Here is a 16,848-nt window from a genome sequence, read left to right on the forward strand (position 1 = left end):
TTGGCACACCATACATTTTAAAATATACTCTTATATGTCCACTTTCATGGTAGGCCAATAGAAGTACGTCTCTACTCCTCGAAGAGTAGGTTGAATGCCTCTATGCTCCGCATAAGGAGAAGCATGGGATTCATACATGACTTTCTCACGAAGGGAGTGGGTAACACATAGCCTATTGCCATGGAGAAGATAACCATTCTGCAAGGTGAATGGTTCCTCTTTCTTTCCCAAAGCAAGGGCTGACATTACATCTTTAAAGTTAGGGTCAGTAGCATACTCATCTACCATAGAAGATTGATCATTGTGAGTTGCTATAAACATCGCATTGACTTTTGGTCATTGTGAAAGTGCATCGTCCACTTGATTGTGCTTACCAGCAATATGAAAATAAAATTGTGAAAGAAAATTTGTCCTCCTCATTTGTTTGTCGGAAAGCTTGGTTTGCGTCATGAAGTACTTGAGACTTTGGTGGTGTGTTCGTAAAATGAATGGAGTCCCCAATAACTACCGCTTCCATGTGTCTAGGGCATGTAGAACATCTAAAAGCTCTTTCTCATAAATTCCCAAGACCTGTTCATTAGTATTGAGCCTTCGGCTCTCATATGCTATGGCATGTCCTTCTTGAAGTAAGACTGCTCCAAGGCAATCACCACAACTATCACATTGGACCTCAAATGGCTTTGAGAGTGAGTATTGAATCTCTTGAAAGAAAAATTTGCTTTTCTTTTGATTGAGAAAAAGCTTGTTCTCCCTCTAAGCTTGAAAAATCAGTTGGAGATGTTGTTTATGTTCGTCGAAGGACTTGGAGTAGATGATGATATCATCAAAGAACACTCCAATGCACTTTCAGTAGGGTCTAAATATTTTCTCCATCAAACAATTGAATGTGGCTGGTGCATTGGTCAAGCCAAAAGGCATGACTAGATATTCATAAAGACCAAACGTTGACGGAAGGCGATCTTTATGATATCTTCATTCACTATTCTTATTTGATGATAGCCACTTTTTAGGTCAATCCTATTGAAGTAGGTAGAGCCTTGTAGCTTATCAAACAGATCTTTTATTCGAGGCATAAAAAAGCTGTTTTTGATAGTGATATGGTTTAGTGCTCGATAGTCCACACACATACGAATGTACCATCTTTCTTTTGCGCTAAAAGGACTGGACAAAAGGGGGAGGAGCTAGGACTCACCATCCCTTTGTCTACCAATTCTTGTACTTGCCTCATGATCTCCTCTTGTTGAGCTTGGGAAACTCGGTAAGGAGGCTTGTTAGGCGGTGATCTTCTTGGTACGAGGTCAATGCGATGGTCATCATCCCCTCGTTTTGGAGCTAAGTCCATAGGGATATCATCGATGAAAACATCTTGGAATCCATGTAGAAAGTAGACAAGTCTAACTCTTCTTGATTCCTACCATTTTCATTTGATAAACCATTAGCGTCATTAGTGGATTCTTTGACAAAAATCATGTATGCATAAATCGACCTTTTCATTGACTTATCAAAAGCTGGTGAATTTGCAAGTGGTATAGTATGACCAGACTCATTAAAATCTATATACATATTCTTTCCCCTGTAGTAGGTGAAGTAGATTCTCCTTTCAGGGAACTTCATGTTGGAAGTCATGCGATCAAACCATGGCGCCCCTAGGATAGCATCCTCATGTTGGAGAGGAGAGATGAAAAAGTATTCTTTGTTGACATAGCTTTGTACAAGAAGCCTCAACTTCCCAATTAAGGGAGTAACGGAGGCTTGCTGTCCCTTGAAATCTGTGCCAGCCGTTACAATATCTCCCATCTCGAAATCTTGAATGCCTAGCTTGGTGGTTAACTCCGTTGATATGAAGTTGTGAGTAGAGACAGGGTCAAAAAAGATGAAGGCATCATGCTCCCTTACCTTTCCCCAAGCATAGGAGAGAGATGATCCTTTGCAATGAGCATCCTCTTTTGGAGCTTCGATGGTGGAAGCCCTAGAAGTCTCATTGTAAGCATTTTTCTTGGGGCAAGAACGATAGCCACGTCCTTGCTCCCCACACTTAAAACACTTATGGTCCTTGCAAAACTCTTCAAGCTCTTCATGAGAGAGTTTGTTTTTACCTTTGTAAACTCCCTTCTCCTTGAACCTATTATTGTTGTTGTAGGAAGTGCCTTGGGAAGAATTTTGGGCATTGGTATTTGCGTTTGGATCATTTTTGTCTTTGTTTTCCATGGGTTTGACATTCTATCTAGCCCCTTGTTGGAAATTGATGCGGAAGCAATCATGGTGTGGTGGATTACTTCGGTGGTAGAACCAGGCCGTTGCGAGTTGACATACTCTGCCATTTCTTCAGGTAATCCCACACAAAATTGTTGCTTTTGCTCGACAAAGGGTATCTTTTGGAAGACAATAGCCTTGAGATATAAATCCCAAAACTTGTCTACATTCATGTGAGAGAAGCTTCAAACTGCGCCATTCGGTAAGTACTTTGGTCTTTGTATCACTTGCAAGGAATTGCTTCATGATGGAAACTCGTAGAGTTTCCATCATGAAACCTCTTAGAGTTTTCCATGTCTTTGGGGCTTCACCGTTGCCACAAAGGCTAGCCCACAATTGACGAGCCGATTTTTGGAAGTGCATAGCTACATGGCGTAGCTTGGAGGACTCCGTGAAGCCCTCGTCTCCAAAGGCTGCATCAAATTGGTGGATGAAGGCCAATACTTTGTTGTGGCACCAATGGTGCCATCATAGGTGAGAAAAGAGATATTCTTTTCTCTCTTTTTGAACTTCTTGAGCTTTTGTGATCTTTGCCATTACTTTCTTGTTCTTTGGATTCTTCCTCTCGTATGGGAGAGAGTCTTCTTTTGGGGGTCTCATCAAGAGGTCTCCGAAGCTCTCTATCCTCTTGAAGAGGAAGGGAAATCCCATAAGCACAAAGTTGTTGAGTAACTTCGGCTTGCAAAGTAGGGTTGCCCATAGCTTGATGTAACCTAGCAACAAGATAATTGATAAACATAGGGGCATCATCATTAGCACCTTCATGTGCAAAATCAAAGTTATCAATGTTTATTCTAGTCTCTTGGTTATTGTCAGCCATGCTAATTATACTTATGTGTTTACTTAGTGTATTCTTTGGCAATTCAAAACCTTAGTTGCTACTCCTGTTAGCCTTTGAAAGTAAGCACTCAAGTATCTACACCCATGGATCGAATTGGTTAATTATAGAGAGTAGTGGGGTGGGTCTAACATAGCAGAATTACCGAGGGATAGCTCCTTTCGAACTTCTTATGGCTCAATAATGATAAATCCGTAGGCAAGTCTACAAAGACCCCATTATTAAGACCAAAGCTCTCGAGGTGTGCACCATATCCCACATAGTGGGCTCAACAAAACCGATAATAGATCCCAGTCCCACTTACCCTAATATAACTAAAAAATCAACAATTAATAGGCTACTTAAGGACCTCTCTTCTTAAGCAAGAAAAGATAAACCAAATGCTATGATACCAATGTAATACAAATGGCCTATGAACTTTGAGAATAGCGGAATTGGAGAATTAGAGTGAGTATTTTTGTGAGATTACTTTGATAACATCGAGGGTGAACTTAATTGATGGTAGCAAGATGAACATAGTACTTAATTAACTTGGCATAAACAAATACTTTTGCAAGAGAGGGAGTATTAGAGAACTTGACAATAGTTGAGAATTTGATTTACTTGGAGCCGGTCCCCCCTCCAAAAGATGTTTGTATTATAGATTCTCCCATCAAGAGAGACTTGTTACAATACAATCTTTGTGTTCCTTGTGACCTTGGTGATGCTATGAAAATGGAAAGCTTCATGCATCACGAGCATAACATAAACTTTGCAAAAAGCATTAACTATCCCAAGCCTCAGTCCCAAGGCTTGAAACACCTTCAAAGGTGGAGAGAGCTAGCGGGGAATGAGGGTAGGGAAGAGGAAGAAGAATCATCCATAGGAGAAAGAGATAACTGAGAGAGATCCATAAGCACATGTCTATATTCTAACCATTGTTCTTGTTTATTTTTCCATATTAAATGATCAGTTTAATATGAGAAAATCATTTGGGTTGGTTAGATATTAGATTTTATGACAAGACATATACTCCCCCATCGGTTGGCGGAACGGAGGGTGTCCATAGTACATTTCGAGACATTTTCAGCCATAGCCAAATATTGTTTGAATCACATAAAAGTTTTGGACTTTGCTTTAAGCGGAAATACCCATGCATTCCTAGAGTAATCATCGATGAAAGTAACGAAGTAAAGGTAATTACCCAAGGACGGAGTTTGCATGGCCCACAAATATCACTATGCACAAGCTGCAACCTGTCTGTGGCCCTAACTGAACCATCCTTTGAAAACTTGCATCCTACCCAAATACAGACTTCACAAACATGTTTGATAGGTGCTTCAAGAGGTGGCAAAGAAGCAACCATATCAGATTTTTGCAAATGCAACAAACTAGAAATATTCAAATGACCAAAACGTGTATGTCAAAGTTTTGCATCTGAAATAGCCTTTGAATCCACAACTGCATTTGAAAATTTTTTCCCACACTTGTCATACAAAGTGAGCTTATACAACCTTTCTCACAGAAGACTCAACAATAGCTGCATTTGGTGGAACTAGCATTTGCAATAGAACCACCCTCTTTCTTCTTAACCTCTTTGGCCTTCAACTTAGGACACTTGGTATCCAATGGAATTTCCTTGCTTACCCCTTATGTGCAATTTGTACTTAGCCTATTTTGAATACAAGTGCTTTCTCAAAACTTTAAAAGATAAAAAACCCAGTCATAAACTCTCTCAGTTTAAACATACATACATATATATGGATGATATTTTGAGCCTCAATAACAGATCTTTCTTTGAAGTGATAGACTGCATTTGTCCTAACTGCCTTTTGATTGAGCCTACGTATGAAGAAGGATTTAATACAGCTTCTGGATTCTTCTCCACCTGTTTACAACTCCTTAATAATATTTTGTTACGCAATCTTCAATGTTGACTTTGACTACCGGTTCTTCTCGAAAAGGGACCAACTTAGCCTATCTTCTATAGAATTTGTCAAATGGAAACATAGCAGGCCACTCAAATTGGCTGTTAATATTTGTATTAGACTTCTTCACATGATCATGTATTCCACTTTTGATTGCTTCATTGCTTGGGAAGACATTAGACTTCTTATTCAAAAAATTCAGCTTCAATGGGTTCAAAAGAAATGACCTAATTTTTACCATCATTAAAGCTATCTCATTGAACCACTGGCCTAGTCTAAAGTTAATCGTACTATTCTGATCTCTTTAATTAGGTAGTAGGCCCATACACAATGGGCTTACTACCGACCCATTGTGAAAGGCACCTAGAAAAGGGCGGGTACACACACACACACACACACACACACACACACACACACACACACACACACACACACACACACACACACACACACACACACAAGTTTTTTTACTTAGTTTTTGTTTAAAAGAAAGAGGAGAGATGGGTTTTGTTTCACCACAGTTAGCACCTGGTTGAAAAAAGGGGCAGCATGGACACCTACTTCTTTGGAAAGGTTTTGTTGTGATTTCTTGGGATATCTTCCTAGCGTGAATGGTTTCTTTTACCCGTGATGGATTTTTGTTGGCAGTATATGGCTGTCATTTACTCGCCGTGGGAAATTTCCCTTAAATGGGCACAAGCAAAACCCCTGTTTGCTAATAAACTCGCATGGGACAAGGACTACAAATGGGATGTGACCCCTTTTGTAAAAATAATAATTCACCCCATAAGGGCGCCTGCCTTGTTGTGATTACTGTGATACTCCATTAGAGGATGGACATGAACAATTTCACGCCCCACTACCTCCCTCTTGGCCCATTTTCCGAGTTGTGCTCTTTCTACCTTACCTAAATGTCCTCTATGTATCTAGGTTCCACCGCTCCCTCATCTTCTTCTATGTGTTAATCAACACGGCGGCTACCACTTATGTTCCTTGGTACTTGATGAGCAGATCGGGGAGTGATTCACCTTGCAGGCACTCAATACAACACTGATGGTCGTCTGTCACTATAAATACAAGGTGAGGGTTGCTCTATGCCCCTCACTTAGCCTTGTCTTATGCATTTTGTATGTGTTTTTACAAGAGAGTTTGAGGGCTTTCTGATCGTCTGCTTATAACTGTCATAACTGATTCTCAAGGATTAAAAAATATTGTGTCATTGTTCTTTGGTTGGGTGCTTTTATGTTGTAATTCACTGTTGTTAAGTACTATTATCGATTGCACGCATAACTGATGATAAATATTGATTTGAACTCTTAAATGCTCGAGCTGAAGAAGATTTTTGCTTTGCTTAGTTAAAAAATTTGTGTCCTAATTTGGGTTGCTTTGAAATACTGAGGGTTAGGGTAATAATTGATTTGCTCTTTGCTTTGGCATGTACAACCATGTACTCCTTTCCTTTGTGGGCTTGCACATATTTTGGCAATACATAATGGCTCTTTTTGGGTTGGAAGTGTTGGCATCACTATATGAAAAAACTTCTAATCCAAATGGATCTACTTACATGCGTTAACTGGTCTCCGCGAGGTCATTTTCATAATGTATAAAATTGCTATTTTTTGCTTCATATAAATAGCATGTTGATTTTGATGCTCTCAAAAACACATGTAGATGGTTTTTACCCAAGGTTAAAGATACATAGTTTGGTCATTTGGCCGGTTCTATGACATGTTACATTAGGTCTCTACATATTTGTTGGTATGTCAAAGAAGTGTAGCAATGGGTCTACACCCATGTGTATTTTTGTGTCATAAGGATTTCTGGTAGTAACTACGTTCATACCAAAACCAAAGTGAAGGTTGAAGATGTTTTATAACTATGTGATTTTGGAAAGAAGAAAGAATGATATTGCTTACATTTTCTTGGTCTTGAGGATTTCTTAGACTAATTGTCTTGCATTCTAAAAAGTTCATAACATTTAGTTTGAAAAACCAAAAAGTGTAGAATACCGCATAGAAGGACTGATATAAAGGTACAACAAGATTCGGGTTGGAAATGGGAAATAAGACACTTGGATCGGAAGGGGTGATGGCCTTCCGATGAGAATGATATGTGTATAAATAACTAAGGGCTTTATAAATTTGGGTATATAATAACTTTGTGTAAAAATAACAAATATTCACTTTTATCCTAAAGGAGTGATGACCTTTTGGATTACAAGGTGTAAAAGGAGACCAAAATAAACAAAAAATACTGCTTCAATGTGACTAAACTAGAACTCATGATTCTTGAGGACGACGGTGTTAAGTTTTAGAGGTTGTAAGTTCGACTTGGAGAACAAATGATATAGTCCATTGACACTTGTAAAACATATTCAAGGCTAACCATGTTGTTGTCCTCTTTGAATGGATGCAGGTGAGGACTCTATCTTTTCTTGGAATTTATTTCGCTTGAAGCAAATGTCTGTCCATGATTTTACCTGCTCCTACTACTTGAAAATTGCTTCTTTAATGGGTCATTATCATTGTATACTAGAATGAGACCTCATTCTCATAAGCCATGTACAAAGATAATTATAAGAGTGAGTTGTTTTTGTACTAATCATTGTCTTTTTTCTAAAGCCAGCTGTCTTTTGAGTGTCAAAGTTCATTTATGTCTTACTAGATATAAGTAAAAACAGCCCCCCCCCCCCCCCAACACACACACACACACACACACGTGCAAAGCTTACGGGTCCCAATGTGAGACCATGTTTTGTGAATACAATCTTGCATGTTCTAACAATTCTATCGTTAAAATTATTTTGCAATCACATTGGGTTACCGGAGAAGCGTAGGTTCATACATTAATTGAGTTGTGTGTTATGTGTAATATATTACTTCATATATTTGCTCAACAAAAGCAACAAAATAAACATGGGATATACTAGCTTCTTCGTAGGCACAACATAATAAGGAAAAGTATTTACCTCCATAACAAATTAAAATCAAAGGTTATGCACTAGGAGGATGACATGAATGTATTCCTTGAGAGGATTAAAGATCTCAAGGAGCACTTAATTGCTATTGGTGGTGAGGTGAGTTTTGATAGTTACTCTTGTGTATACAATGCATTATTGGATTCTTATCAAACTTTTGTCTCCAATTGGAAGATACGTAATAGAAAATAAGCTTGATGTTGTCAATTTTGATGGTCTTGCCTTTGATTGCGAGAAGAGATCGACTTTATAAAAGATAGGGCCATGGAGCATGCTATTGAATAGGCATTTTGTCATTTCTCCAAGAGATGATGTTTCCACACATCTAATGCTTTTTTGATTAGTAGGCCTCTTCAAACAAAGAATAGGTCTAAGAAGTTTAATGACAATTTACAATAAAAAGTTGAGATGCGATACCGAGTACATAACATATCTTAATTTGTTCACTTCTTTGAATGTGTCTCTAGTGAGAATATTGTCACATGTACCAACAATGCCTCTTATCTTGTCAAAAGAGTTGCTATGACTGTGCTTACTACTTGAAGATCGCATTTCTTTCATAATTTTTGATACTTTGTATGCACTTGGAATCAAGACAATTTTTTTTGTATCCACACTAGCGAGACTTGGTCTTTTGTGCAATGTGCATGATCGGAGTTTTGATGATAGCATTGTTGCCTTTGAAACTTTGTTTTGTGGGCTGGATAAGCTTTATGCTTGCAAAAGAATTGTGCAAGATTCAACATGGACATTGTTTTGTGGGCTGGATAAGCTTTATGCTCGCAAAAGAATTGTGGAAGATTCAACATGGACATTTGTGATTCTAAAGCTATTTTGGATACAAACTTTGGCATGCTCATTTTGGTTTTCTAAATTTTTTTCATTGTTGCACTTGTAAAAATTTGATAGGGTTGCTTTGCTGCTACTAATTATGACAACAAATCTTTAACGAGACTTGGTCTTTTGTCAAATTTGTGGATGATAGATATTCTCAGCATCATCTTAGTTTTGGTGAATTGTGGCATTTGAAACCCTTATAGGATATATAAAATCTATGCTTACAAAAAAGTTTTGGAAGATTTAGCATGTACATTTTATGATTCAAAGGCTGTCTTGGAATGGCATGCATGTTTTGGTTTTTTAAGTTTTACCAGATTATTAGGTTCATGAAAATTTTATATGATCCTTTCTTGTCTTCTATTGAAGGACCATTGAAATGTGTTTGTGAAGGTAGTATTTTGGGCAAAATGTAGCTATCTGAGTCTCCTAACGATGGATTTATGTGAGGGATTGTAAATTGCAGTGTTTCTGTAGTGATGTTTGTGGTCTAATGAATATTTCATCTTTTGGGAACTCGTTGGCCTTGGCGATTAATATGATTAGTAATTCCGGCATGCATGGGCTTATGAAAAGTGTAAAGTTAATGTGCTTCAAGAAGTAGTATTTGGTCATACTATGGATACCATTGTTTTGATCAAGGGAGGAGAATTTATGTCCAAAGGGTTCAACGCAATTTTTTGAGGCTCATGGAATAAAACATGAATGTAGAGTGCTTTGTATCTCTCACCTAAATGGTGTTTTCAAGAGGGAAAACATGTCACTTATGGAAATGATACGTTGTATAGTTGAAAATAAAGCTTTGCCTTGTGTTTTGGCTTTAGGTCGTCATGCGTGTTGCATATGCACTTAAGAGGTGTCCCACTAAAACATTGAAATTTATCACTTTGTATGAAGCTTGATATGACAAGTCACCTTCTATTGGTCATTTGTGTGTTTGGTTGCTTGCATATACTTTAGTGCCTGAACAATAATGATGAAACTTGTGGATGACAAGACTTTGGATATGTTTTTATGGGATATAGATCAAATAGCAAGCTAAGTGTATCTTGATTATTTAAGGTGTAGTTTTCGTCGAAGATGGTGTTAATTCTTTGTTACCATGTACCTGGGAGACATATAAGCCCTCGTTTGTATCATTTGCAAGCTAAGCATGTCTTGATTATTTAAGATGTAGTTTATATCAAAGATGTATTTGATCCTTTGTTAGCATGTACCTAGGAGGCTCATGAGCCCTCACAAAATGTGTATGATACGTTGTTGCGTCTTTTTAATAGTGGTGTTAAGATATTAAGCTCAATACATGGTTGCTTGGATGACTTTTCCTTCACATTTATCTCATTGGCATGTAGCAAACATGAGGACTATCACCAATGACACTACAACTGAACTTTATCGATATGCTCCACCTATCGAGAGTGATAGCCCCTTACCATGCCACCTCACTCACCAGTGGTCTTACATTATCTGTGTACATACTTATGTCTTTATGCTGTATTTTTCTTCTTTTGTTTTGTAGACCATCTTATTATTATGAGTAATGAAGGAGCCCGGGGGATTAACTATGTGTAAAACTACCATATCACGTGCATTCAAAACATGTTTGTAAAACTTCTTATTTGTTAATTTTGTTAAGAATATAATGTACCTTTTTTTTAAAAAATCTATAATTTTTTTTCAAATTTGAAGAAATAATACCCTTTTGTATATATATTTCTGTAAGTTTCAAGAACTTTAAATACCCTTCTGTTGAACTCACGTGATAGGTTACATTTTTATTAGGGGACCTACCCGGGTGAAGGAGCAACCTTTAGCCCCCATCTCCATTATCCCCCATCTCCATTGTATGCATGTATGCTTGGAAGAGCTCAAGCTCTCTCCCTCTTTATCTCTTTAAATGGTATCTGAGCTTGGTTGTGTCTAAGGAGCTATGAGCGACAAACAAGAGTAGTGGAAGAAGCGCTTGAGGGGGGTAAGGGTTTCTCTTTATCCTTCCTTGTGTATTGATACTATACCTTGACTTGATATTTTTAGGAGGCGTTGGCAACAATCTTCACTTTCAGTGATTTCTATGAGAGATTGTACGGTTTGGGAATCTGAACGGATATTTGTTTTAATACATTTTGGTCTCTATTTGGGATTTAAGAGTGCATTCACATACAAGCATAATAAGGTTTTGATTTTTGCAAATCTTCCATTTTGGTGTTATAATAAGTTTGATGTGCTATAGTTATTGTACAATTGTGTGAAACATTTGTATTCAGTGTATGCACACATATTGTGGTCATGTGTTTTGACATATATAAGCTTTTCTATTCGTTTACAAGTTATGCATATATTTTTGATTTTTAGTAAACATGTTGAACAATGATGGAATCAATGCAATTGTTAGTGAGAAGTTGGACAAGGGGAAATTTTTTGCTGGAAATAAAAAATGACAAATTTTTTGAACTTCTTAGCTTAAAAGTCTGTGGCGTGCGTTCACTTGGAGAAAGGTTATTGTATGTACATTGAAGGGGCATAAAATATATATTAACATTGTCTATGGAGAATTCTACTCCTCAGTGGGTGGAGGCATTTAAAGATTGAGACCACAAGCACAAAATGTCATGCTTTGGCTATCTATCAGTGTGCATGATAGCATGATGAGACCATGGTGTGGGCATATTCAAGATGCCAATTCTTCAAGGGTCTTTGGAACTGCTTAGTCTCACTAGATGTGACCAACAACAAAGCAAGGAAGCTGCAATTTAAGGGATAGCTTAATATTACGCAAAAAAAGGTTCCTTTTGTGAATGAATATCTCTTGAAGATAAAGGAGTGAATGTTGGAATTAGGGTTGCAGAGAGACACACACAGCTTGGAGAAGACGAAGGAAGCTCAAGGCATAGCTTAATATTACGCAAAAAAAGGTTCCTTTTGTGAATGACTATCTCTTGAAGATAAAGGAGTGAATGTTGGAATTAGGGTTGCAGAGAGACACACACAGCTTGGAGAAGACGAAGGAAGCTCAAGGCACACAATAGAGAGTGTATTACTTAGTGTGCAATGGAAAGATAGATAACCCTAGAGTGATGGGCGTATATACAATGCACGGGAGAAAAAACCTCCTAAAGAGGGAAAAAATGCCCCGGCGGTCCTAGTGTGTTCACACACATCACTATATACATGTGGTAGTGATGTGGTAGTGATTTGTTACCATATACATGTGGTTCTGATGTGTTCACACATATCACTACCACATGTATATGGTAACAAATCCCCCTTGGAGTGATGCGGTGAACGAGAGCTGGCACATGAGTAAAGGGAAGTGCCATGCCGTGAGGACATGTTCAGTCCACAAAGTGGAGTAAGCCCAAAGCTTTGCGGAAAGCTTCAAGCTTCTCACGAGTGCCTTTGTGAAAAGATCTGCAAGGTTGTCCTGTGTTGGCACATAAGCCAAGCTGATCTCTCCTGTTGAGAGCCTCTCCCTGACATAGTGGTAATGGACCTCAATGTGCTTTGTGCCAGCATGAAAAACTGGGTTCCTCGCAACTGCCAATGCGCTCTGACTGTCAGTGTAGATAGTGTTGGCAGTGTCCTCTCCAACACCCAAATCAGCCATAAGGCGCCTGAGCCATACACACTCAACCGTAGCTGTGAAGACTGCCCTGTACGTAGCCTCACAACTCGAAGTGGCCACAATAGGTTTCTTCTTGCTCAACCATGATATACATGAACTGCCAAGCATGAAACAAAAACTACTTGTGGACACTCGCGTGTCAAAACAACCAGCCCAATCTGAGTCCGAAAAAGCATGTAAGTCTGGCGGCAATGATCCCCCCTTGGGATAAAACAAGCCAAGATGTAAAGTTCCACTAAGCTAGCGGAAAATCCTCTTGAAAGCCTGCCAATGCTTAGACCCTGGGCTATGCATAAATCTACTGACCTATGAGACTGCAAACTGAATATCCGGCCTCGTGTTGCATACATAAATGAGGCAGCCAACAACAGTTTGATAAAGAGTGACATCAGCACGATTGCCAGCATCATGTAGACTCAACTTCACACCTGTTTCCATGGGAGAGGCAATACGTTTGCAATCCTCAAGTTTAAACTTACATAGCAATGTCTCTATGTAACTTTTCTGACACAAGGCAATACCACCATCACACTGCTTAAACTGTATACCCAAGTAATGATGCAACAGCCCCAAATCTTTCATCTTGAAAGTAGCATTCAAATCAGCCTGAAATTCAGCAATATGTCTCTCATTTGGTCCAATGATCAACAAATCATCGACATAAAGAACCACAATGAGAAGTACATCACCCTCACGCTTTACATACAATGTGATTTCTGTTGGATTGTTACGAAAGCCTCGTTTAACGAAATGAGTATAACCTTTCTCATACCAAGCGTGAGGGGATTGCTTCAACCCATACAAAGCCTTCTTACATCTGCACACTTTGTCCTCTTCTCCTTTTATAAAAAAACCGCGAGGCTGCGTTACATAAAGTTCCTCAAATATGTCACCATTCAAGAAAGCAGTAACAATGTTTGATTGATGTACATCCCAACCAAAATGAGCTGCCAATGCACATAGAAAACGCACAGTAGTCATACGACAAGTGGGAGCAAAAGTCTCTTCATAATCGATGCCTTTTTTGCTGTGCATAACCCTTTGCAACAAGTCGAGCGTTATGGCGATCAATCTCACCATCTGGCTTGCGTTTCAACTTGTAAACCCACTTCGTACCAATGGCCTTTTTGCCAGGAGGCAAATCACATAAAGTCCATGTGTCATTTTCTATAAGTGCATCATATTCTGGTTGCATGGAAGCCATCCAATTTTTTGAATTCTGTGCTTCATCAAAAGATAGAGGCTCCTCAACATCATGTAAGCTAGACACAGCCAAAGCATAATAATCTGATGCATAAGATGCATGGCGAGAGCCTAAACGAGTATGACTAGACAAAGGTGCATCCAATTTACTGTCACGCAAAGTGTGCACCAGCCATTTTGGCATACCTCTTGCTTGCTCATTTTTAGCCCTTTCCTCATCAAGTACATCATGTACATCTGCATCAATAGGCTAATCTATAACATTTTCAGAAACCCCCATAGGCTGTACATTTGCCTCATTGGAAATTACATTCGTATTTCCACCACTGAAAAGAGGCAATAAAGTGTCATAAATGTCATGTGAGCTTACGTTATTGTCTCTAGTACATGACAGCAAGGGCTGAACAGAATCTTCCACAAACACTACATCCCGTGAAACCAGAATACGTTTTGTTTGCGGATGATACAACCTGTAACCTTTGCTTTCAACACTATAACCAACAAAAATACATTCGACAACCTTATCATCCAATTTTCTACGCTGTGTTTGTGGCACCAAAGCATATGCCAAACAGCCAAAAACACGCATGTGCTCAATAGAAGGCTTTCTATCATGCCATGCTTCATATGGAGTAACAGACTTCAAAGCTTTCGTAGGACACCTGTTTAGTACATAAGTGGCACACATGATGGCCTCAAGCCAAAAAGAATGCGGCAAAGCTTGATTTTTGACCATACATCGTGCCATTTTCGTAAGTGACTTGTTTTTCCTCTCAGCAACACCATTTTGCTGAGGTGTATAAGGAACTGTACATTGGTGTTTTATCCCATGACTAGCCAGAAATGCATTAAATTCATGAGACATATACTCCCCCCCCCTCGATTGGAACGGAGGGTGTCCATAGTACATTTCGAGACATTTTCAGCCATAGCCAGAAATTGTTTGAAGCACATAAAAAATTCAGACTTCTCTTTAAGCGGAAATACCCATGCATGCCTGGAGTAATCATCAATGAAAGTCACGAAGTACAGGTAATTGCCCAAGGACGAAGTTTGCATGGGCCCACAAACATCACTATGCACAAGATGCAACCTGCACGTGGCCCGAACTGAACCATCCTTTGGAAACATAGAACGCTGCATCTTACCCAAACATGTTTGACAGGTGCTTCAAGAGGCGGCAAAGACGCAACCATATCAGATTTCTGCAAACGCAGTAAACTGGCAAAATTCAGATGACCAAAACATGCATACCAAAGTTTTCCATCTGAAATAGCCCTTGAATCTGCAACAGCATTTGCAAAATTTTGTCCACACTTGTCATACAAAGTGAGCTTATACAACCCACGGCACAAAAGGCCAGATGCAACAATTTCATCACCAAAACTGAGATTATGAACTGTACATCTGTCATCCACAAATTTGACTACAAGTCCAAGTCTAGCAAGTGCGGCTATAGACAAGAGATTCTTCTTGATCCCAGGTACATAAAGTGCATCAACAAGTGTGAAAGAACTGCCATTAGCAGCAGTAAGCACAATCTTTCCAACGCCCTGAACCGGATAAGAGGCATTGTTGGCACAAGTGACTAAATTCCCATGAGGGACAGACTGGAGAGAGGTAAACAATTCACGATGTGAGGTAATGTGCTTTGTAGCACCATTGTCAAAATACCACACATGTGAATCTGCAGCAAACTGACAATCATGCATCATGGACATCAGGATTGTAAGTGTACTCTGCGCTAAAAGCCCAATGTGCATCAACATCAGCATCACAGTCTCCTTTCACAGAAGACTCAACAATGGCTGCATTTGTAGTGGAACCACCATTTGCAGTGGAACCACCCTCTTTCTTCTTAGCCTCTTTGGCCCTTAACTTAGGACACGACTTGATCAAGTGATCATTAGCTTTACAATAATGGCAACGCATCTTCTTTTTGCCCTTATCACCATAATTTCCAGACGAAGTGCTGCTAGCAGTAGAAGCATTAGGAATAGAATTTTTGCCACTTGCAGCAGAACCATAACAAGTGGCTGCATTACTGTTACCACCCTTTCTTTGAGAAGCAATAAAAGCCTGTTCAACTGCACACTGCCTAGTCCTGTTTTTTCTAGAAAGTGACTCTTGCAACAGCAATGTGCATAATGCATCAAACTTGACAACTTTAGGATTTCCTTGGGTCATCAGTCTCCAAGTATTAGCAAAAGTATGGTAGGAATCTGGTAAGGCATCAAGAATAGTCTGCACAAGGGAACTGTCTGAAATGACTTCACCTGTAGAAATAATTTGCTCATTGATATCCTTGACAATAGCAAGGAAAGTGTCCATATGATCTTCCTCATGCATAATCTTCGACTCCAGCTCTTTACGCAGCAAAGCAATTTTAGCCTCATTGCGGCTTGCATAAAGACCTGCTAGAATATCCCAAGTCTGTTTTGAAGATTTTGCTGAACGGATGTGAGGAACAATGGTGCGCTTCATAGACAACGCAATCAATGCATGAGCCTGCGTATCCTTTACATCCCAACGAGCTTGTTCTGCCGTAGGCAAAACAACTCTAACAGCAGCAATCCTTGCAGCAAGACCTGCAACATCCTCAACATCGCCTACATCCTCAGAACCCGGACGTACATCAATGCCCTGCACCATGTTCCAGACGCCTTTTGACACAAGAACATGTTGCATCATATAAGCCCACATAGGGTAGTTGTCCCCATCCAACCTATCCTCAGCAGCAAACATCTTGAACACATCTGTGTTTTTGCTGTCAGCCATGGTAAATGCTGCACCTGATGTGAAAACTGCCCGAAAATAGGAGAAACGGAGCGGAAAAAACACGTGCTATATAGCACAAACCGTAGAAGACTGTAAGGCACCTGTTATGCAGAAAACGGTACTAACAGAATTTTTGCACAAAATGACGAAATAGCCTGTGCAGTACTGCCTGTAGTTGAAACAAAGACCGAAATGAGCCCAAAAAAAAAAAAAGAGTAGACCAAGCTCTACGAGCTGTCCCAAAATATTTGTCAACCTGCAAATGCTCGCCAAAGCTCACTGAAATCGGAGAAAGTGAGCAGGCGTGTATTGGAGCAGTTGACGACTAAGCCCGGGAGGACGCAACCTGCTCTGATACCAATTGTTGGAATTAGGGTTGCAGAGAGACACAGACAGCTTGGAGAAGACGAAGGAAGCTCAAGGCACACAATAG

Source organism: Adiantum capillus-veneris, chromosome 11 (assembly GCF_014529385.1).
Source record: "Adiantum capillus-veneris isolate H3 chromosome 11, ASM1452938v2, whole genome shotgun sequence".
NCBI lineage: Eukaryota > Viridiplantae > Streptophyta > Polypodiopsida > Polypodiales > Pteridaceae > Adiantum > Adiantum capillus-veneris.